Source organism: Zalophus californianus, chromosome 2 (assembly GCF_009762305.2).
Source record: "Zalophus californianus isolate mZalCal1 chromosome 2, mZalCal1.pri.v2, whole genome shotgun sequence".
Taxonomy (NCBI): Eukaryota; Metazoa; Chordata; class Mammalia; order Carnivora; family Otariidae; genus Zalophus; species Zalophus californianus.
In genome coordinates, this window is record NC_045596.1 from 181,024,330 (window position 1) to 181,049,247 (window position 24,918).

The window sequence follows — 24,918 nt, forward strand, 5'->3', positions numbered from 1 at the left end:
AGATTTAATGCAATCCCTATTAAAATACCAACAGCACTTTTCACAGAACTAGAACAAACAATCCTAAATTTGTATGGAGCCACAAAAGACCCAGAATAGCCAAAGCAATCTTGAAAAAGAAAAGCAAAGCCAGAGGCATCATAATTCTGGACTTCAAGTTTTATTACAAAGCTGTCTGTAGTAATTAAAATAGTATGGTACTGGTACAAAAAATAGACCATAGATCGATGGAACAGAATAGAAAATTCAGAAATAAACCTACAATTATATGGTCAATTAATCTTCAACAAAGCAGGAAAGAACATCTAATGGGAAAAAGACAGTCTCTTTAACAAATGGTATTGGGAAAACTGAACAGCAAAATGCAAAATGATGAAACAAGATCACTTTCCTACACCATACACAAAAATAAATTCAAAATGGATTAAAAACCTAAATGTGAGACCTGAAACCATAAGAATCCTAGAACAGAACACAGGCACTAGCTTCTCTGACGTTGGCTGAAAACAACTTTTTTCTAGATAGGTCTTCTGAGGCAAGGGAAACAAAAGTAAAAATAAACTATCGGAACTTCATCAAATAAAAAGCTTCTGCATAGTGAGGGAAATAATTACAAAACTAAAAGGCAACCTACAGAATGAGAGAAGATATTTGCAAATGACGTATCTGATAAAGAGGTATTATCCAAAATATATAAAGAACTGATACCATTCAACACACCAAAGCAAATAATCCAATTAAAAATGGCAGAAGACACGAACAGACATTTTTTCCAAGGAAGACATACAGATTGCCAACCAACACATGAAAAAATGCTCAACATCACTTATCATTAGGGAAATGCATATGAAAACTACAATGAGCTATCCACACCTGTCAGAATGGCTAAAATCAACAACACAAGAAACAAGTGTTGGTGAGGATGTTGTACAAAAGGAACCCCCATAGTGATGAATCACTAAATCCTACACCTAAAACTAATATTACACTGTATGTTAACTAACTGGAATTTAAATAAAAATTTGGAAGAAAAAAAAGATACAAGGCATTGTAAATTTATGTGTAGAAACATATGAAAAAAGAATAAAGTGTAAGTCTAAGAAAAAAAACAGAACACTTGTGCACTCTTGATGGAATGCAAAATGGTGCAGCCCATGTGGAAAACTGTATGGAGGTTCCTCAAAAGGTTAAAAATAGAACTACTCTATGATTCAGCAATCACACTACTATTTACCCAAAGAACACAAGAACACTAATTCAATGGGATACACGCAACCCTATGTTTATAGCAGCATTATTTACAGTGGTCAAATTATGGAAATAGCTGTATCCATCGATTGATGAATGGATAAAGAAGATGTGGTATGTACATACAATGGAATATTATTCAGCCATAAAAAAGAATGAAATCCTGTCATTTGCAATGACATAGATGAAGCTGGACAGTATAACGTTAGACAAAGTCAGTCAGAGAAAGACAAATACCATATGATTGCACTCATGTGGAATTTAAGAAACAAAACAAAGGAGCAAAGGGAAAAAAAGAGAGAGAGAGACGAATGAAGAAACACTCTTAACTACAGAGAACAAACTGATGGTTACCAGAGGGAAGGGGCGTAAGGGATGGGTGATAGGCGACATGAGGATTAAGGAAGGCACTTGCTGTGATGAGCACGAGGTGATGTATGGAAGTGTTGAATCACTATATTATACACCTAAAACTAATATAACACTGTATGTTAACTAATTGGAATTAAAATTAAAACAAAAAAATTACCAAAAAGTGGGGGTGAATACACAGGAAAGTTGTAGATTAAAGCATGAAGGCAACTTCAGATCACAATTTATGATTCTGTGGTATTTACTAAGTGGATCTGAATGACTCTCCTTTCGTGGTAGTAATCTGCCCCGCCCCCAATATTGGGCAAGAATCTGAGACTATTGTGTATTGTCCAAAAGTTGGAAAAGAGTCTTTTGTATCCAGGCTGACATGGTCATTGATGTCTGTAATGTTAAAGGTTACATGACATTTTAAGTCAAATTAAAAAATTAAAAAAGAAGATTGATTGATTGATTTGAGAGAGAGCGTGCACGCACCTTTTCTCGTTCTTTCTATCCCTCTAGCATAGCTTCAGAAACCAATCCAGAAATGGTGATTACTTTTGAACGTTGTCATCTCACAAAAACCCAAGGGAGCACAAAACATCTAGGCAACATTACTGAGTCTTAGAATGGGGGGAAAAAAAACAGAAAACAAAGATAATTTGAATAAATTAACTAACCACAATAATTGAGTTTAATGCCTCTTGACTTCATTAGGAGTTTTACCTCACTTGATCCCCACAGCTAAGTTATGAAGTAGATGTCATTTTACATATCTTTATACATTAAAATGCCCAAATATAAAATGGGGCTGTTTTTATATCTGCACTCTAGCTGGGTTAACAAATCCCCATGCAACGGTACTCAGAACTACCACTTACAGCTATGTATAAATGCTCAGGACCAATTCAACGGTTAATATCAGGGGACACCGTGGCAATCACTGTCCTCTATAAGATTAAACCCTCTCTATAGGAGTTCATGAACACAAATCCCTCAGATAATGCAAGAATAGGAGGAGGGTAGTTTTTACTCATTTAAATTAAGAAATACTGAAAAAGATGTGGGTAAAATAATTTTATCTTTATTGAAAAAATTGTATGTTTGGAGTGACCAAATCTTCCTGTTACCTGGTTTTACTTTTTTTTTTTCCTGGTTTTAACACTGAGAGTCCTGTGTCCTAGGAAACTGTTCGGTCTTAGGCAAACCAGGACCATTGATCACCACATGTATACTGGTCACTCGGCAAGGCCCATATATAGTTATCTTAGAATAATACTTATTAATAACAGGAAGAACCAGAGGCAAAGAAGGAAGCTTCATGGGGCATGCAAATTTACTTGTAGCAGAGAAAACGAATAGGAAAGCGGTAATGAAAGCAGACTTCAAAAATTCTGATGAAGAGTGAAATTCAGGAGTAAACAAGATATTCACTGTTCATTGTATGATGAAGTATTGAAGGACAGCAGTATTCTACAAAACCACACTGAAACACAGCAACAAGCTCTGAATCACTGTGATTTTTAAGAACATCACAATACCAAACCCTTATAGAACTTTTGAGATGATGTAACACTTGCATAGAAGAAAAGTGCAGTGCCAAAGAGGTTTGATTTTCTTTAATTGCAGAACTACTTTTAGTCCATATGATTTAGAAAGCAATGTCAGTTTTACATTCATACCTTTAGTTATAGCTGAGGTATGGATCACAATATCTTTGAATAAAACAACAAATAATGTATTTTATGGTTCATTAACCATGGTGATACATACATATTTTGCCAGTTAATTTGAATAACAGATTAGAGTTGACTGTGCATTTTCAGCAGAGTTTACTGATTTATTTTTAAGTAATCGGATCAGGAAATAAAAGGAAGTTTTGATTATGGCATCCAGCCCTATTATAAATGCATTCCTTGAGCCTCTGCACCTTTACAAAAACACGGGATTTTGCTTAGAATTTTTCTCAGGTAGTTGTTTTGTCTGTTTACACTATTTTTAATTTCTAAAGTTCCATACTGACCAACATGATTTATGTCAACATTATGACCATTACTTCCAATAAATTATAAAAAAAATCTGCAAGGTGATTTCTCATTATTATCCTAATCATTACTTCAAACAGTTTCAATTTGTCCTCAAATATTATTAATTGCCCATTTGATTTTTGTTTTAATTTGGTCTTTTTTTTTGTTCAGTTCTAGCTACTAATAAAAAGAAGGATGAATAAATCAAGAAATCAAGAATTCAGAAAGTCAAATAAATCAAAGCTTTGAGCCCAAGGAAAATTTCCAAGCACCAAAGTAACTTCTAGCAAAAGGCTAACAAGAAGGTGTGAAAACCTCCTTTACTTCTTACCCAGCTACATTCATCTACAGGCAGTGTTTGGAATTCTACTGTGGTCTTGTAGCAGGCAGGAAGTGGAAGACAACCATATTCTGGAAAGAGGGCAATTTATCCAGAGGAATGTAGACTGATAGCAGAATTACCTTGATGAGAAGGAAACAACAGAATTCAACTTTCTCCTATTCACTTGCACAGAGAACTCACATCATTATTTCTTTGAATTCTGCTGCCATTTCCAAGTCCGCCCTCAACTGTCATTGAATTTCATTCCCACATGGTCTGGCAGCAATGCCAGCAACAACAGAGATGGGAGTGGCTACAGTGTGGGCAGTGGCCCTCCTCCCTCTCATCCACTTTTCCAGGGTGCTTCTCCATGTGTAATTCAGTTGCAGCTGAATGAACACAGTGTTGTTTAGTGGACTGGTTAACATTAAAATGAACCAGAGAACTAACCACATGATTCCACAAACACTGAGATGTGCATATGTTTTTAATTGACTAAAAGTCATTTTCTTTACAGTTTTATTATTTCAACCTATAATATAATTATTAGGTATAAACTTAAATATGTCTCAGATATGGTATATGCTATGATTAAAGCAATATCCTCTCTATAGTTCTATGTATTTAAAATATTTCTATAGCTTTTCAAAATATATTTCTATACATTGTTTTCTATGTTTTTGGCTTTGTTAGGAAACAATATAGCTATCTCCTCTTCCTAAACTTTATAGTGAGTTTCAATTTATTTTAAGTATTTTACGCTTTGAGAATTATTTCCTATTTCCTTACTCCATCCTAATATTTATTCATTTCCCAGAGCATTCATTTATACTTGTTTACAGATATCCTTAGGAAAGTATTATAATATATGAAGATGTCCCAGCATTATGAATCTCACTATTAAACTGAGAAAGTGAAGGTTGTCTATATAGACAACGAATCACATTTAATGAGTTTTTTTGTAACAATAAGCTAAGGTCATCAAACAAAGGAACACATGAACCTGCAGAAGATGAACTTTTAGATGCTATCAAAAAATAAACAGGTACCTATTTGTAGCTTGCAATATTAAAGGAAAGAGAAAAATAATGGAGGATTACTTTAGGTCACTGAGTTATGTGTTGATATTACGATGGTGACAAAAAAAAGAAAAATCAAATAATGTTTGTTCTGAAATTTAATATTAAATATACACAAGATAATGAAATTCAATATTATTAAGAGATAAAAGTTTCTATGAAACATTAACCTTACAGCCTGTGTTAGGTTTTAAAGATGTTTTCCAGCATGTATATTATATAACTCATCATGTCATGGAGACTTCTTATTTTAGTTAAAAATTAAATAGCAAATGATATGTTGTAGGTGATCCCATTCTTCAAGAAGTCATCCTTTTATTTAATACCCTTCTAAACTCTAATAAGATTTAGTTTTGCCATGATTTCTTCAAATCTTTTCATCAATGAAAATTCATGTGGATTATTATTTAAATAAAACATTTACCTACATATGGAAATTTCTATACTTTTCCAACAATATAAATTCCATGAATAGAATCATCAAAATACCATTGTCTTTATATCCATACATTTTTCTACAACCACAGGAAACTAAAAAGGAATAACAGAACATTTTTAATATATATGAAAATGACTACTATGTAGAGAAAGAATGTGATCACTAGTATCTTGCCTTCATTGTTAATTTCTTCTTTGCTTATTATGAAAATATTGAAAATCAGCGAATAAAGCAAGTAATCACTAGTGCTATTCACAAAATAGGTTCCCAGCCTTCCTGACACAGAGAAAGATTGTATTTTTCCATATTCATTGACGTAAGGCATGTGACAAGTTCTGGCCAATGATTTGAAAGCCACATATTTTAATTTGCTGGTGAGAGATATTCCAGCTATACTGTACATTGCGTTGCCCACTAGTTACGTTATGGGTTGAGTTGTGTTCCCTCCCAAATTTATAATTTGAAGTCCCAAACCTTAGTACTCAGAATGCGACCTTATTTGGAGATAGGATCCTAGCAGAAGTACTCAAGCTAAACTGAGCTCATTAAGGTGGACCCTAATCTAATACGACTAGTGTCCTTATAAAAAGGGGAAATTTGAGCACGGAGACACAAACAAAGCAAAGATGCAAAAGACACAGAGCAAAGATGATAAGAGACATAGGGAGAAGATAGATGTCTACAAGCCAAGGAAACAGGCCTGGAACATTCCACATATGGATTTGAAGACTCAGCATTTCTAAGACATTAGTTCTCTCCAAATTGATCTATAGATTCAATACAATTGAATTACAGTCATAGCAGCGTCTTTGAAGAAACTGATAAGCCAATTCTAAAATTTAAATAGACATACAAAGGACCTAGAATAGCCAAAAGAACTTTAAAAAGAACTAAACTGGATTAATATTACTATCAGAATACATAAGTAAGTTTCTAAAGTCAATAAAAGAATTAAAAATCCAGGGGCGCCTGGGTGGCTCAGTCGGTTAAGCATCTGCCTTCAGCTCAGGTCATGATCCCAGAGTCCTGGGATCAAGCCCCGCATCAGGCTCCCTGCTCAGTGGAAAGCCTGCTTCTCCCTCTCCCACTCCCCCTGCTTGTGTTCCCTCTCTCGCTGTGTCTCTATCTGTCAAATAAATAAATCTTAAAAAAAAAAAGAATTAAAAATCCACTGAAAAATGGTAAAAAATAAATTGAACACTTTACCACAACAGATTTATGTATTACAACTAAAAGGGTTGCACATCAAAAGATACTCAATATCACTAACCATCATGGCAATGAAAATTAAAACCTAATGAGAGATCATGTATATTAGAATGGATAAAGGCAAAGATTGAACATACCACGTGTTGGCAACAATTTGAGCAACTGGAACTCTAAAAACTGTTAATAGGAATAGAAACTGATAAAACCACTTGGAAAACAACTTGTTAGTGTTTTTAAAAGTTAAATGTACACCCACAGTATATCCTACCAAAAAGAATGAAAGCAATATCCATACAAAGACTTACACATAAATGTCCATTGCAGTTTCATTTCTAATAGCCTCACACTGAAAATAGTCCAACTGTCCATCAATAGGTGAACGGATAAAAATCTTGTGGTATATCAATACAATGGGATACATCGTAGCAATAAAAAAAGATGAACAATTGCCACATGTAGCACTTGTGAATTTCAAAACAATTATGCTCCAGGCAAGAAGCCTTCTAGAGAAAGAAGATTGTACGCTGAATGATTCCATGTATACAAAATGTAAATTAATGAGTAGGAAATATAAATTAATTTATAGTGACAGAAAGAAGCTCCGTGGTTGCCGGGGAAGAAGGAGAAGGGGCAGAAGAGGCAGGAGGGAGAGATTGCAACTGGCATGCAGAAAATTTAGGGTGATGGAGATGTTTATTACCTTGAGTGTGGAGATGGCTTCATTGTTATATACATACTTCAAAGCATGTCAAATTGCATAGTTTAATTAGGTCCAGTTTATTATGTAGCAATTATATCTACATAAAGGTACTAAAATCATGTTAGGTGGCAAGTCTGAAAGAATTTAAGAGATTATGAATAATGAGGTTTCTTCAGAGAGAGAGTGAAGGAGATTTGGGGGATGCTGGCAACTATGTTTTATGGTGAAAATGATAAAATAATAAAATGTTGAGAATTTTCATGAGATTCTATAGAATAAAAATTATTAATGTGAGGTGGCACACTCATTTTTAAAACATTCTCTTTTCCCATTAGTACTAAAGTGTTCCATTTCAGGTGTGAAAAAGATTTTAGAATGCATGCAAGTATAGGAATTTTTTGGATTTGTGTAGGAGCATGAACAACAGCTGTTAAAGAATAGTTCATCTGACTGGAAGGAAAAGTCAGAGAGGGTAGGAGAAGATTGATAGACCGAGGGGAAAAGAATACCAAGGGTGAAAGGTACTGAGAGGACTGACAAAAACAAAGTGTGGGGGGGCAGTGAGATGCTGGGGAAATTGGAAGGACTGAAGCTTGTAAAGAGACCGTCAAATACTAAAATTCCAGATATTGAGCAGTTCTGCATAAAAACCTTTCCTATCTGCCTTTGTTTCATGCTGTATTTGGAGGGGGGAGGAACAGAATCACATACATTTTAAATAACATCTGGAGTTGTGAGAAATAGTGAGAAACACATTACTCCATGCCAAACACTCAAATACTCAAGTAAAAAATGTGTTTACTGCTAGAGTGTACTAATGATTTCACTGTAATATAATGAAACTGAACTAGAAGACATTTGTAATTTGCCTTTCATGTGTCAGAAATAGAGGATATCAGGGGCGCCTCAGTGGCTCAGTCAGTTAAGGGTTTGACTCCTGATTTCAGCTCAGGTCATGATCTCAGGGTCATGAGATCGAGCTCTGGTTCTGGCTCCACGCTCAGCAGGGAGTCTGCTTGAGATGCTCTCCCTCTCCCTCTGCCCCTCGCCCTGCTCATGTGTGCACTCTCTCTCTCTCTCTCAACCAAAATATTTTTTTTAAAAGAAATAGAGAATATCAAAAAAGAAAGGCATAATGGAGCTTGTTCACCAGCACTCACAATTCAATATGGGACGGAGAGATGTAAAGACACGATTTAAAATAATTGAAGATATTATGGGGATAGAATAATGTATAAATATAGAAAAAGGGCAGAGAGAATACAGAAAATTGCTTCAGGGACCTTATAGAGGAGATTACATCTGACCTGGCTTTGAATGATAAATAAGAATTTGCCAATTAGACAAGGACAATGGGAAGAGTATTTTAGGCCAAAGAAATAATATGGGCAAGAATGCAGGGTAAATCAAACAGTTTGGAATCTAAAATCATATCTCCTAAAACACCGACAGGGACTAGAAAATATTCTATAATTTTAAGAACATGAGTGTATAACAAAGAGAGTCCATAATGTGTACATTTGAAAAAAGGTTTGATATTCCCAAAAACAAGTTTTTCAAGAAACAGTTTACTTTTAAATGTCAATTTAAACCAAAAAATCTCCAAAGAACAAATAAGATACAAATAGCAACTAAAGTTAGTACGATAGTTCACTGATTTCTTTTTGACCAATAATGTAGGCTTATATAGGTGATGTAACTGCAACTAAACAGAACACTACTAGCTTTTAGTCACTGGTTTGGAGGCTGTGTAAGGTGATGATCAGATCCTGTAACAGAGAAGTGGATTAAAGAAGGAAGAAATTTATCTTCCTCTTATGTAATACACTGAAACGGAGTTCCAACTGTCAAGTGGCTGTTCTCTACAGAGCCATTTAAGGACAAGGTCTTTTTTGTCTCTTTGCTCCACAGTCCCCTAGGGCACTTCTGTCATCAAATGGTCAAAATGAAGTTGCTCTGGTTTCCAGCTGACTTTAACAGGAGAGAGTGCAGAAGAGCCCTGCTGTTCTCTTTAGCCTATGCTTGCAAGGTCCCACGTTATTTCTCTTCACACGACATGAGAAAGACCTCAGACACATGCTACAACTGACTGCAAAATAGGGTTGGCTACGTGTTCAAGACAGAGGAGAAAACAGATTTCATTGACAATGAGTAGTATCCACTGCAGAGAATCAGCACCTCAAATTCTCTTTGAAGGAATTCCCATTTCATTCATCTTAGTAGGGAGGAAATCTGAGCTACTAGATATTTGACTCCATCCTCTCTAGGACAAAGGAATGTGACCCAGATTTGCTAATCAGATACATTAGTGCCAGACTTGACTCAGTGGGCAATATATTTTATTTACACAGAGAGCTGGACCAAGGAGCACACCGTGGAGGCAATAACAATAGTGTAGCTACAAAGTGGAGATCTGCCCCCTCCCCCCGCCCCCGAGCTGAGCTGTGGCATTCAGAGACTTCAGTGGTAGCAGATGCCATGAGGCATAAAAGCACATGCATATGCACACAACACACCTCGAGGGGTGTGTTAAGGTGTAGAGCACAGGGGCGACAACAAATGTTCTCATGTTCTCATCAAATGAGATCTATGGAGTGGTTTGGTCCCTTGTTCCAGAAGGCTCCTGTCTTAACCCATTCAGGCTGCTATAACAAGATACCATAGCTTGGGCAGCTTATAAACAACAGAAACTCATTTCACACAGTCTGGAGGCTGGAAAGTCTAAGATCAAGGTGCCAGTAGATTTCAGTGTCCAGTGAGAACCTGCTTCCTGATTCACAGATGGTTGTCCTTTTGCTGTGTTCTCATATGGCAAAGGGAGCTCTTTGGGGTCTCTTTTATAAGAGCACAATCCCATTCATGAGGGCTCTGTCCTCATGCCCTGATAACCTCTCCAAAGCCCCACCTCCAAACACCATCACATTGAGGATTAAGTTTCAACATATAATTTTTTGGAGGACACATTCACAGCAGATCTCGGTGATTCTTTCAACTATTGATATCTTTTTATTATTATTATTGAGATGATTTTTCATAGATTAAAATGTGCAGAACTTATGTGTACAGTTTGATGAATTTTGAAAAAGGTGCACACCAATTTAACCATCCCCCATTAATACATAAAATATTTTCATAATTGCTGAAAGAGTCTCATTTCCCTTTGTCCTCAGTACTCCCTCCCTTGAGGGAAACACCATTCTACTCTTATCCTTATAAATTAGCCTCGGTGATTTAAACTTCATATGGATAGAACCATATGGTATCTATCCTTTTGTGTCTGGCTTCTTTTGCCCAATCTAATATTTTTGAGATTCACTGTGTTATTACTAGGAGCAGTAATTCATACCTATTTTATTACTGAGAAGTACCTTTTTGTATGAATATGTTACAATTCATTTTTTCATTTTCCCACTGATATACATTTTATTTGTTTCCAGTTTGCCACTGTTATGAATTAATCCAAGGTGAACATTCATATATACGTCTTTTTGTGGACTTGTGCTTTCATTTCTTTTGAGTAAATTCCTAGGAGCAGAATTGTTGGTCCAATATACCTTAATTAAACAGTTTTTGACACAATCATCTAGAGTTGGATTCTATTGCTTAGAACCAGGAATATTATTGATTCAGAGTATTTATTAGATTATTCTAACATTTGAGCAAGAGATGTTACTCATCTCATAGTGTGGATAAAAATTTTTAATTAGTGCAATATTTTGAATGTTGAATACCATCATGACTCTCTAATGGTGTCAAAGTTTAAATTTCAAAAGATTTCACTTTATCATTACCAGTTACTTGAATTGCAGAAAACATGTGAATAATAACTTCCACTTTACTGTGAGAGCATAATGGCAGCCTCATATAATATAGCCTCCTATAACATTTTTACAACTCAGTAATTAAACTAGGGTAAACATTAAAATTTAAGCTTAAGCAAAACAGCTGAACTTATTGAAAAGATATAGGGATGACTCATTGAGTCAAAGGGGAAATGTACCCAGGCCCTTGTGAGAGACTTGAATATGAAACTGGAATGTCATCAAGAACCAAGGTGGTGCTCACTCTCTCTCGGAGGTTGTGGCCTCTTTGCATGTCTTCCTAATTCTCCTCTTTCCCAAATCATCTTCTTCAGACTATCCATCTGCTTGTGCACAGATCATCATAGCTACCTTAAAATGTTTGTGTCCACATTCAAATTAACATGACTTTATATATCCAATCATTGAGGAAAAAATACTTTCGTTACATCAATTTCAAGTTCCTGAGATTGAGAGAGAATCTGATTCCTTCCTCGAGTCTGATATGCACTGCCAGTTCAATCAGCTGTGACATGGGACTCAGACTCAAGTGGTACTTAGGCTTGGCCCTTATGAACATTGGAAGTGAAGGTGCTCTATACAGAAATACAGTGGCAGGGAAGAAATGACTGGCTGGGGATGTGCTCTAATATAAATCTTTGCAAGTTTTATTCAGTTCAGTTGGAATCTGATTTGAAGTTACCAAATTCTATTTATTCCGTCCATCAGTTCAAAGTGGGAGTTTTGATCACAGGCTTTCTGAAGGAAGCAAATATTGGATTACATTTTGCCTTTGTGTCCTCTACTGTGTTCACTCAGTGCTAAGAATGGAGGAGGCATTCAAATGCTAAAATAATTTTATGTTCCTTAGTTAGAAATGTTCCCCCATGTCTTGCATTCAAGGCAGAAAAAAACATGAAGATATACATGGCACGGCCTCACAGACTCATGATTCCATTACACATCACTGGCCTAAATAATTAATCAATGATTTCCTGTTATACTTGAAAAAGTTTTTCTGGCTTTAATTCAATACTTTTTAGAGTTGTTGATTGCTTTATTTATGGATATAAGCCCTATGGTTACTTGAAATTTATCTTCCCAACAGAAATTCTGTGGGGAACATTTACTCTACTTCAATCCTGCATTCTTCTCTTTCTGAAAGTACCAATAATGGTCCAAGTTATACAATTAGCTCTGGAGAATGGCATGCGTATTTTGGTCAACTGGAAAGCAAAATATTCATTTAAAAAATGACTAGGGTTTTTATGTTCAAAGGTGGCTTATAACATTAGAAAGCATACTGAGATCCAGCCTTCTGGCTTTTATAATCTAATTATGGGGATAATACAAAGAGGTAGTTTTTAAAAGTTATGAAATGGTAAATAATAATGTACAAAAGTTGACAAAGAAAAGTATTATTTGCTGCTGAAGCAGTGGTACAGTGAATGAGAGGTGGAAAATTTCAAAGATGAAAAATGTTATTATAGATGTCTATTGTTATTCTTTAAGCAACTGGTAAGAATTGCGCTGGAACATTTTTGGAACTGGACAGATAGGAGTGAGCATCAAAAAATGAAAAAAATGTTGTAGACACCTTCATAGAAGTGAGCAGAACATTTTTCTAAGAACAATAAGGAGGATAGTCGGATTGGGGCTAAGGGCAAAAGGAATGAGTTCTTAAAGATAACTTGGATCCAGAACCTCAAGATATGAAAGCTTGTGTTGGCCCTAACAAAGGATTCTAGATTTATATCATTTTATATAGTAAGTTAAAAAGGGAATCAATGATTGCTGAAGAGGACTTTCATCATGACCCTACCGTAGAGCTTTCTTTCTAAAACATTATTTATAGAAATAACTACAACTGGACTCACATCAAAAATATTCTTGCTTTAAGACAGTTGTACCAGCAAGGCATTATCCAATACATGGTTATTATAAGTGAAGTAATTGCTAAGGATGGCTCTGTGCAGCACTGGAATTCTCACTGTCCTCTTTGTTCATAAATCAAAAATATTCAAGGCCTTTGTACTGTCTCCTGCCCACATCCAGACTGACTCTATTCCTTGGGAGGTTTGTTGCTCTTTGTCTCACCATCATCAAAAGCATCTTTGCCTTTTTATCTTACTTTAGTTAGTTCTCATAAACCCTGAACAAATAGTTCAATCTAAAATGGACTCTAGACAACTAAATCTATTATTTAACTTTCAGGGAAAATGACAAATAAAATCCTCATATTTTGAACATATTATTTTATAATTGATGATACTTTACTACCCTGAATGCAGTACTTTAATACTCCACAACTTTATTTCAAATGCAACTGGGTGATGATATATAGAGTACTATTCAAACACTCAGATCATTTTTTGGGAGATGAAGTGGATTTAAGCATTACTGCTTCAATGTGATCCAAAAATAGAAGGAAATGAGAAATTAACAGGATAACTTTGATAAGGGAGACAACTGAAACTGGGTCATACCCACAATTTTTAATGTGATAGGAATCTCATTTTCAATTTACCTTCATCTGTACACTGCTAGGTACAAACACATTTGGAAATCTGATGGGGCCAGGCTGATAGAATTTTATTCATAAGGAGGGAAAAATTCTCTTGGATTTGTACCCATTATTGCAGTGTAGACATTTGAAATTGTATGTCTGAAAAGTAATGTGATGGCCTGACTAGAAGTCTTTTGATATGGGCCACTGAAAGTCTCTTTGAGAGAAATTTCAGTTTAGGAAATTTTGAAGAATTTGCCTAGCAAAATAACATTAATTCAGAAATAAATTCTCAGTAATGATAAGGGAAAACAGATTCTTTGCTGTTATGGTTTCTCTTGCTTTAACTTGGCTTTGGTCTTATCTCTGCACTCATGTAAGGGACTAAAAGAAAAATTTCAAAAGAGCTATTTGTAAGTGACTGAAATCTAATATCACTTTAAAAGAGTTTAATCCAAAATGCTGGGAACCTTCTCTTGTTGCAGCCTGCTGACTCAACCCAGCAAATTACAGTCGTACTAGACACAGCAGGGTGAGGTCGTGGTACATGCCCCTCAGAGCTCATCAGAGGCAGGGCTGGTTCCAGGAGGACCTGGCTCTCACCATGACTAGAGGACCACTAGCCTTAATCATAAACCAGGGACAATAAAGTGACCCAGACAGAAAAGCACGCGGAGAGATGGCACAAAAATTGATTTGCATCCTTCACCTGGGTCCGGAGACCTTCCTTTAGCAAGTGGAGACAAGGACAAGTGAGAGTTGAGTTAACTATTAACGTGACCTCATCTGAACCTTGAGCTCTGGAGAGCCTGGAACTGTGTTTTGTAACTGATCCAGAAACACAGTATGTTTTGAATGATAATTTTTCATTCTAGCCCTTTAAGATTTCTCTAGATCTCTCTCAAGGCATTCCAGGCCATGAATAAAAATACTGTAGTATAAGGAAATGATAAACCCCTTAAACTTTGTGCATTTGCTGGTTATCCCTTGTTATCCCATTCTCATTATCAGAAGCTTCTTTTGACAAGACTACTTCCCTTGACCCCATTCCTCAGACAGAATTTGTATTGTATGCTGGTAAGAGGTCTCTAGGATGTATTCCTCTTCAACAGAGGCCCGGAACTACTCACACCATGCTATACCTTCACCAAAGCAGGGGACAGATGATATTTTTCTCCATAAATGAATCTTTAACTCTTGTTTAAGGGTTCCAGCAGGACAGTGCAACTACTAGTAAATTACTGAAGCAAGAATATCCCTTCTCTATTTGGAGTAGATTTTCTCTTTTCAATAAGATATGTTTAAGTAGAGATGCACATGAAATGGTGGGTGAGAATTAGCCAAAACCATTGAACTTACCCTGGTAATCAATAGGGTGACAGATGCCCCTCTGGTGTTGACTATTCCACCCTCATCTTCCATTATACCCCTAGTTTTCATGCACCCCATGGTCTTCAGATCATATATTCCCAGAGACACTTAGCTTGCTTCACCTATACACATGTTCACTCATATTCTTCCCTTCCTTTGTTCTGAAATGCCTCCCTTCACTATCCCCTGCTGGGAATGGCCAGCAATCCCTTGGGATAAAAGACGACTCCAAACTTTCCTGCGAAAGAGAGGAGAAGGCAAAGGGGTCAACGCTCAGAGGCGAAGACCCTTTGCTCTTCTTTGCTCCCAATTTTATTGGTCCTTCAGGATAATCACAAATCCTTATTGCTGTTTCTCAAGCATCTGATGTGTGACAAGAGGTCTTACTGAAACTGAGAGGATTTATGGTAAAGATAAGATATGCTAATCTGCATGTTCTACTAAACAGCCTAGGGACAATGCATACATCTCTTAGATCACAGGGCGGCTGTTTGGGCTAAGAAAGCTTCGGGAAGGCAAGTCCCCGCCTTCCTAGGCATTCCTAGGCCAGAGTGGTCACGCAGGCCTCAGCATTCCAAAGGCCCACGCCCTTCTCCAAACCTTCCCTGCCCTCAGTGGCCACCATGTTACATTTTAGTAAGCCAGGTATTATGGATGATTTCATGCTCTACAGTAACCCCAACAATCCCCATCTGTTGAAATCTCTCCGGTTCTTTAATGACCAGTCAACATCTAGTCTTTCAATAGTGTCACTTAAAATCATGTCTTATATACAAAAAAATATAAGACCCAAAACAATCATGGTTCCCTCTAAGGGAAATATTTACCATGCTGTCAAATTAATAAGCTCAGTGTTCCTTCAGTATCCTTATGTGTAATTTGTTATTGCCTCCTATATCATGCCTTTCAATTATGGACATTTTGTCTTCTCACTAAATCTTACAGGTATAATAACAACTAATATTTATGGAGTGCTTCTTATAAGCCAGATGCTTTGTTAAATTCTTAGAACACATTATAACATTTACCACTATGTAAGCCCACCTTTCCACTTGTAAGGATCGGACAATTAGAAGGATTGAACTAACTGCCAAAATTTCAACTCTGGGACTCAAAACTAACACTCTTTAACTTCAAATCCATGTTCTTAATCACATCATTATATGTCAAATACCACATTACATAGAAAAATGTTATATACAAAATGATAAAGTGCTCATAATTTCTCGAATGTCACTGTAAGAAAAATATTAACTAAAAACCTCGTTACCAATAAAGTTTTGACAACACAAAATTTTACTAAAAAAACGAAAATAATCACGACAGAAATCCTTCCTGTCATGCTCTATTAAGTCCAGAGCAAAGAGAAATATCTAAAAACTTCAGGGGAAAAAATCCAGCAACGAAAGTATGAAAAATCTCCTTCATGTCTTTCTCTTTGCTTTTGTTGTTTTTATGCTATGTTCTGTATTCTTCAAATTGACTGTTTTTGGCAATTCACAAGTTGAATAGCTATTCAGTAAGAACAACCTCATACAGGGGTTCTCCAAAAATCACGAGAAAAGAAAATGTTTTAAATTTCATTGAAACTCAATGTGCACAACATATGACAATTTAGATATGGAAGGACTCCAACAATAAAGTTTTTATTTAATTCAGTATATGTCAAGTGCCTACTATACAACATTTCAGTTTCTTATCCTGCCATAATGATTGTTATGGAAGAGGAGATGGGTTGATGGGTACTCCAATTCCTGGCAACAATGATAAAGATGAAGTACAGGAAATAGCTTGATTTAAAAAGAGAGAAAGAAGAACTATATGTACTTACTTACCCTTCTCTACTTAGTGGAACTTTTTGCCATAACCACATAAAATGTATTCTTCTTTGGTAGAAAATGAGAATATGGCCAATATGTCACTCAACCAATCCACAGTAGGGGATTATGGAGCCCAGAGTGGGAGATACTCTTGCCTCTTGGCATAAGAGGATATCCTTTTGAGTTTTTCTCCATTTTTCCAAATCATTAACTTTTCCAGGTTTTATTTCAGACCTAACTTTCAAAATAGGCTTCTCAAAGTTTTTATTCCTCTTATTTTGATGTATACAACACAAGGTACTTCAAAATAATCATGTCTTAAAAATGGGATTATAACAATTTTAATTTTTCTTTTTGAAAAATGTCTATATAGAATTATTATATCGGTCAAATATATCTTAACAATTTTAGCGGGGGCATATGATAATAGAGAGGACAAATGTCATAAATATTAATAAGCAACCATAAATATTTAACCTCCTAAATTAATTACTAGTATTTTATGAGAAGAGGTTTGAAGAAATGAAATAAAGTAAATATATTAATAGTACATTTTTGTATCATGAAACATATCTTTTCCTCTGTAAATTTTTTAAAACATGGTCATGGACTTTTGCCAAGCATGATTATTTCTATATGAATGTCTAAAGTAATCTACTTGTATACATAAGCAGTAGACTATTATGCAGAATACTAATTACTGTTTCTAGCTAGAAATGTTTAATACTTTTTTACTTACAAAAACTGCATATCATGAAATTTGATTAAAATCTCTTGTTTTTGTTACTCTTTAATCATGTCTGTAATTTAATATCTGTAGAAAGCATAGTCCAACATAAATGTGTATTTTGGCAAATTCTATTTATTGCCATCCCATTTTATCATACAATACATATACTGGTATGATTATAGCTTTGGGGTTTTAATACTGAAATGTAAATGCTATTTATTTATTTATTTAACTTATGAGTATTATTTGTGGTACAGTTTTTAAGAGTATGCTAAAACCTTTTGACAATATAATTGAAATTGAAAATAAGGAAATGACTATTATCAGCAGGTGGTATTTATCCTGAGGCATAGAATTTATCCATTTTGTGAATAGCCACCAGTAAACTCAATTTGGTTTTTTTCTAAGGAAAGGTTAATTTAGCAGCAACCACACCTACCTTTCTCTGAGAAGCACAATGGTTGATATAATCCTACACCATGCTGTTCAGCAAATGAAAGAGTCTATTTTATATGATTACAGGGAATGAGGCTCTGCTTGTTCACCATGAGTCCAGGAATGCTTAAGCACTTTTCTGAATAGGCTTGGCAAGCAGGAATATCTGGGGAGAGCTTAAAAGAAACATTCAAGTAAAAGAAGATGCAAAACCAAATCTTTTCTGATGATTCAAAAACCTCTGCACCAGTTGAGGATTTAGAGTGAGAAATATTTATTCTTTGGGATTGATAAGGACGGGCCTGGACAAGAGCTATAGCAATAAGGAAGTCATATGGCACCCAACACTTCCACAAGCCTGTTTCATGGTATAATCCAGGAGAAAATTAGCACACATAACTTAAAGCTTTTATATTCTTTTAAAATTTGTATATTGCAAAGCCTTTATGGCCTACTTAAGAGCTCCATGCAGTGGCTGGCATCCAGTTATGGTGGAGAGAAAAAATTTCTTTCAGGCAATGTTTTACTGTTTTTTCAAAGCATTGCAAGTATAAAACCCAAATAGCTTTTACCAAAGACTGGGATACTTTTCTTTATTCTTGGTTGAAAAAATGAAATAAACCTATAGGCAGCAAAGATAATCACTAAGGAATCATCAGTAAATTTAAATTTACTTAAATTTAAATATATTATGCCATTTAAGTCTCCCAGTTAAGGTTTAGCAACACATAAAACAGTAATTTGTAATGGTTGCTAAAATTTACATTTGTATATTCTTTCATTAAAATCAATGCAAGAGGTTATATTTTAAATAGTTTCAAAATCCTTCCCCTTTTAATTAGGAGCTTATGAATCCTAGAATTTTACTATTCTCTTAGGACCCACTCATATAATTTGGGGGGTGGGGGCTGTTAGAATGAAAAGGGTGGGCAGAACTACTATTTACAGGAGATACCAAAGTAGGATTGTGATTACTTTTCCATCCTTGTCTTGCTGATTTCCTCAGGTGAGCTTTATTGTTATTTGAAACTACCACAGGTTGAGGTAATTTTCGGCTATTATAGCTTTCCTCCAAAAGTACTTTTTTTTGTTTAAAATACAGAACTAAGGGAATACTCTACTGTATGAAAGATTTTATAAAGACTCAAATATAAAATATTCATTTTCTGAGGGATAGTTCTAGTCATAGGGGAGGGAATGCCCTAAAATAAGATATACATTTTTATCCCCCACTTCTTGTCATTTGTTACCTCTTACCCTAAATCTGCCTGGTACCCTAAATCTGCCTGGTGCCACAGCTTAAAATGTATTCCTGTTCATTCTACTGCACACCAACCACACTGCTACTCTAACAACTTTGCTTTTTGGTTGGGGGGGGATTGTTTTTGTTACTTAATATTTCACACAAGAAAAAGAATATGTAATGTAAATTTAAAGTATAAAGAATAACAAAATAACCGATGGACCTACTCCCCATATTTAGCAATTAAGTAACATCACACCTTCATCTATTAAGATGATCACATAGTTTTCTTCTTTATTTGTTAAAATGGTAGGTTTCATTGATTGATTAATTTCTGAATACTAAACAAGTCTTGCTTTTCTGGGATAAACCACACATGGCTATGTGTAGCATCTTTTTTATATTTGTTGGATTCAATTTGCTAATATTTTATAAATAACACTAAAACATATGCACACCAATGTTCATAGCAGCAATGTCCACAATAGTCAAACTGTGGAAAGAGCTGAGATGCCCTTCAACAGATGAATGGATAAAGAAGATGTGGTCATTATTTCTTGATAACCCATACACTCTTCCTTATCCAACTATCACATTCCAATGCATCTTTCAAGACTATTCTGAAATTTTGCCTTCTTGTTTAAGATTCACTGGTCCTATATATGCCCAACATTCCATGTAATGGTGTCACCACCCTTTAATGTCTCATTTCCTTATTCAATTATTTATTAAAAATTATTAAATATTATATGCCAAGCATTATCCTCAGTGTTGAGTGTATAGTGAGATATTAAACACATTAGGCCTATTTCTTCATAAAACTTTACCATCCACTAAATAGGTTAGATAATAAGCAAGTAAACAACATATTCACTGCAGAGAAGACATTTGTACTGAGGAATTTGAAGTATCACTTCAGACCTGAAAACACCCAGGTAAATGTACATTTTATTTTAATAAGAGGGCAGTATACACAAAGAATGGAGTATTTAGGAAATATAGAGAAGAAAACTGGGGGAGATTTAAAAAATGAAGTTGGAAAGAAAGCAGGGCATTGCCTAAGTTCTTAATAGTATTGGCTGATGGAATTTGTTTTATCTACTTGAAGAACTAGGAGATGGTGTATTAGATAAGGTAATAAAATCTTTCATTTGCTACATAAAACTTAGAGCAAGAATGTGATATTAATAGTGACAATGTAAAAACACAGAAAAAAGTACAGTTAGGTGGACAGTCTAATTTATGAAAATAATTGTTTTACTAAAAGGATCCTCACCCCACGACAGGAGAAAAGTATTCCAAGAAAATGTTTATTTCATTGAATTATCTCTTGGTGATTTGATTTCTATCCTACAGAACTACCACACATATATATTCATTTGGCTGTCTTTAAAACCATTGTTTCAAATCTTCTTCAGAGGATTTGGGAATGAAAAGTTGAACAAGAAACTCATAAAGAAATTTTTACAAACATCAGGATTCATATACTTCAGATAGATATGTTAAATAATATAAGGCAGAGAGATCATATAGCAATTTATAAAGGTCATTGTGGCATAATAAAACTGTATAGTCTTGAGTGATTTGACATAGTTATTCTACATTTATCTTTTTATTCTATAAGCACAGCTGTTACACGAAAGTAAATCTTCAACAAATGAGTAAATCAGTCCCGTATTGTTAAATAGCTATGTCTTGGGAATATATGTCTTAATTCGAGAAAATAAGATAAGTGAATAGTTATTTAACACATCCTATACTTTACAATTGTACCTTTTGACCCCATAACATTTGATGGCCAATGTGAAATTTAATGTTATCATATTCTATCTTTATTGTTACTATTGTGTAAATATGTTAGCTCAATTAGGATGAATGCTTTATTTTCTAGTCAGTGGCTTCATTTTGCTCATTTCTGTATACATCATAATGTCTGACACAATGTTATCCTCAGAAAAGATCTTTTTTAGTTTAAATAAACATCTGAGATATTGTTATTTCTCACCAATATTTATCTTTTTGTTTTGTTTTGTCTTCTAGGTAAGCAGATACTTCTACTTTTGAGCTTTTACATAGCTGGGACCCTATGACTAATTCTAGCCAGTAGGTAATTAGCATTTGTGACATGTTTCATTTCTTGTCCTAAGCATTTAATTCCAGAACACATTTCTCAATTGTCTCTTTTCATACAAAATAACAGAGATGACGTATTCCTGATGGTGACGCTAAAAGATGAAACAGCTTCTGTTGGCCTGAGTCCTTAAATATCTGTGTGGAGCAGAGACCTGTACAAACCTCCGTTGGATATAGAGGAACAAAACGTTTTTTTTCTGTTTTTTGTTTTTTTTTTTTCCTTAAGCCACAAAGATGTTTTGGAATGTGTGTCACTGCAATAAAGCAAACTTCATCATAACAAATTTATCCCTTTATTCTTAAGGAATAAAAAATTAATATTCGTATAAATCTTAATGTTACCTCCTCATTGCTTTCTCTTACTGGGGAATTGTTCAAATGGAAAAAAAATCAACAGTCCTAATGAGTCATATATAAATAACCATCCATTTGTTCTTCAAAGTATCTATTGTTCTATGTAGGATGGATATTAAAAAGTGATTTCACTTCAGATACTGAAGAAAACTTCAGGGGAGAGGGTTTGTTCATAACAGATGCTCAATAAATTGATTAAGAGAAACTTCGTATCTCTGGGGTCATGTCTTGAAGACCATAAATACATGAATTTGTAGCAATCCTGAACCATACATATTGCCCTCATGTATTTTTGTCCAGAATTAGACAGAATCCTCAGTATTCTGCTAGAGATTTTTAAATCAATCTTTCCAAAAACCATTAAATAAACATCTCTCAACATGCTCTCCTTCAGTGGCTCGTTTTTCTTTAAACTGAACGTGTAATGGATTTCTGACTAGTTTGTATTACAGGTTTTTCTCTACAGCAAATCAGGATGATATGCCAATGAATTGGTGATGGGAGAGGAGAGTTGTGTGAGTCTATTCTTTTCATTATCATCTTACCACATGCTTACTCTATTTGTTATGACATTTCTGTCTCTGTCTTTTTCCTTTCTAACCTAATAAGGCTATGTCCTAAGACATTTGAGGAAAAATGCATAAAAAATTGTGGAAACATAAGAAAAATTGTTTTCCTGATATTTAAGTCTCCAGATTCAATATTCAAACTAGGCTAGAGTCTTAGGTGTCCCTTGTTATTTTTCAAACTGCTCCAGCAATTGTTTGCTTTCTTTTTCTTCCTAAAAGCTATCATGAATAACCATTTCTTGAGGGTATGCACTCTGTGAATTCAAGATAGGACAGTGTGAGTTGCTTATCAACTTAACTATTTCCTTCTTCGGAAAACAAAGAGAGGACTTTCTACGTGCGATATAAGAAAACAAGTAGAATTTTTAAAGTTTCAGTTTGTAAGACATATGTCAATGGGTACATAGTGGTTTCATTTTACATTCTCAACTTTCTTTTATAAATATTTCTTGGTTTCATATCCGCCCCCCCACACCCACTTTCATTTTTTTATTCTTGAAGGCAGAATTTATCACTCTGACTTTAGGTTAGCAGCTCCTTGCTCAACAAGGCTTCGATAGTTCAATAGTCCTGAAGGTACAATTAGAAAGAAACAAGAAACTCACAAACAGATCATTTATACGTCAGGGAAAAAGCCAGATGGGTGACTCACATCCTATTCTATTTTCAGTCCTCATGGGACAAACTACCTTGGGACACAGATTTCTAATATTTACTGGATGAGGAAATTCTATAATATGAAAAAGGGTGTATTGACAGACACTTGAAAATAGTTGTTGTTTTAGTATCTGTTGGTTGAGAAAGTGCTTAGTAACATAAATCTTTCAATAATACTCTGGTGTTATTACTAGGTTGGGCTGTGGTTAAAAAGAAAAAAAACTGTATTTATATATCTGTATCCATATATCTAAGTGACTTAATGACAAAACGTTTAGTTCTCACTCACATTAAAGATTGGTGGCTATGGTTTGGTCACAAAACTACTCCATGTGTTTCTTAATACCAGCGTTTCAGCTACTAAGCAGACCCCATCAGAGACAAGCTGTTCTTGTGTCAGAGAGAAAAGATCAACAGAATGGGTAAAGCATGCAATGGCTCTTAAGGGGAAGAGATTTTCAACATTTCTATTCACAGTACATTGGCCAAAGCAAATCGTATGGCCAAACCAGACAGCAGGGCAGGAAAATACTGTCTCCCACCCCAAAGGCAGTCTAAATCATACAGTATACTAGATTGCCTATGTACATATTGAGAATTATTGAATATAATTCTTCCTGTATCCATGATTGTTGGAATGTGACTTTCTAGAGTCTCCCTTCAAGATATGGGGACTATGTCACCACCCTTTAAAGAGGGGCTGGCCTTGTGATTGACTTTAGACAATAAATAGTGGCATAAGTACTGGTACTCTGCTTCTGAACATAGAACTTAAGAGTTTTCACACTTTTACTCTCTCTCCTGGATCCCTGTCGTATCCTGAGAAGAGATGTTCACCCAACTGAGGAAATCCTAGACAAATCAGCCACAGCCTGCTCCTCAGTTCCCTAAAAATGCATTACTGATCCTAACTGAGATCAATTAAGTCTGGCCCTGACCAGAAGCCTCATCTGGGAGACTAATAAACTCACGAGTAATAAAAAAAAAAAAAAAAAAAGGTCCCTGTCTTATGACATTATGTTTTAAGTCATTTTGTAACATTTACTGAGGCAGTATCATGAAAATAGATAACTGAAACACATGACAATTAGCAGGGTATAAAATCTTATAGACAAAGGATAGTGGTGAATAATTCCAAAAAACAGTGTATAATTTTATACATTTTTAAGTGAATTCCATTTTGTCTAAAATATAGAAATAAGAGAATATAGTACTTATGCCATTATTCAGACTGAAATGGATTAGTACATTGCAGATTCATGAACTTCTTAAAAAACTGTTAACTGTTACCACTCTAAGAGTTCCAGATCAACAAGTTGGCAACTTAGAGAATTTCCATAGAATAAACTCCAAATTTAGAAAATGCACCAAGCATCAGATGCTCTTTTCGTTCTAGTTTCTTCTGGGAGAATTCAGCATTCTCATTTTTTTGTAAGACATATAAGAATAAATAATGTGTCTTTGGTTAATTATAAGGAAAAATAATTTTTCAAAATAACTTCGTGATTTGCCACTCCATTGTTCTTTTTTTGTTCTTAGATCTTTTATCTCAGGATTTTTTCAACATTTCATACTATATTCTCTTTTTTTAATTTATTTTATTTTTTATTGTTATGTTAATCACCATACATTACATCATTAGTTTTTGATGTAGTGTTCCATGATTCATTGTTTGTGCATAACACCCAGTGCTCCACACAGAATGTGCCCTCTTTAATACCCATCACCAGGCTAACCCATCCCCCCAACCCCTCATACTATATTCTCTTTTCTAAAAGTTCTCATTCCATTTACTTTCTTGTACTCTACCTTCTTTTCTCTCTTCCTCTTTTTTCAATAGACTAAGTCTAATTAAATGATGTTTTTTATTTTTCTGGCTGCAAAATAAATGCATTACTAAAAATCAATCTGCTGCCTTTAAT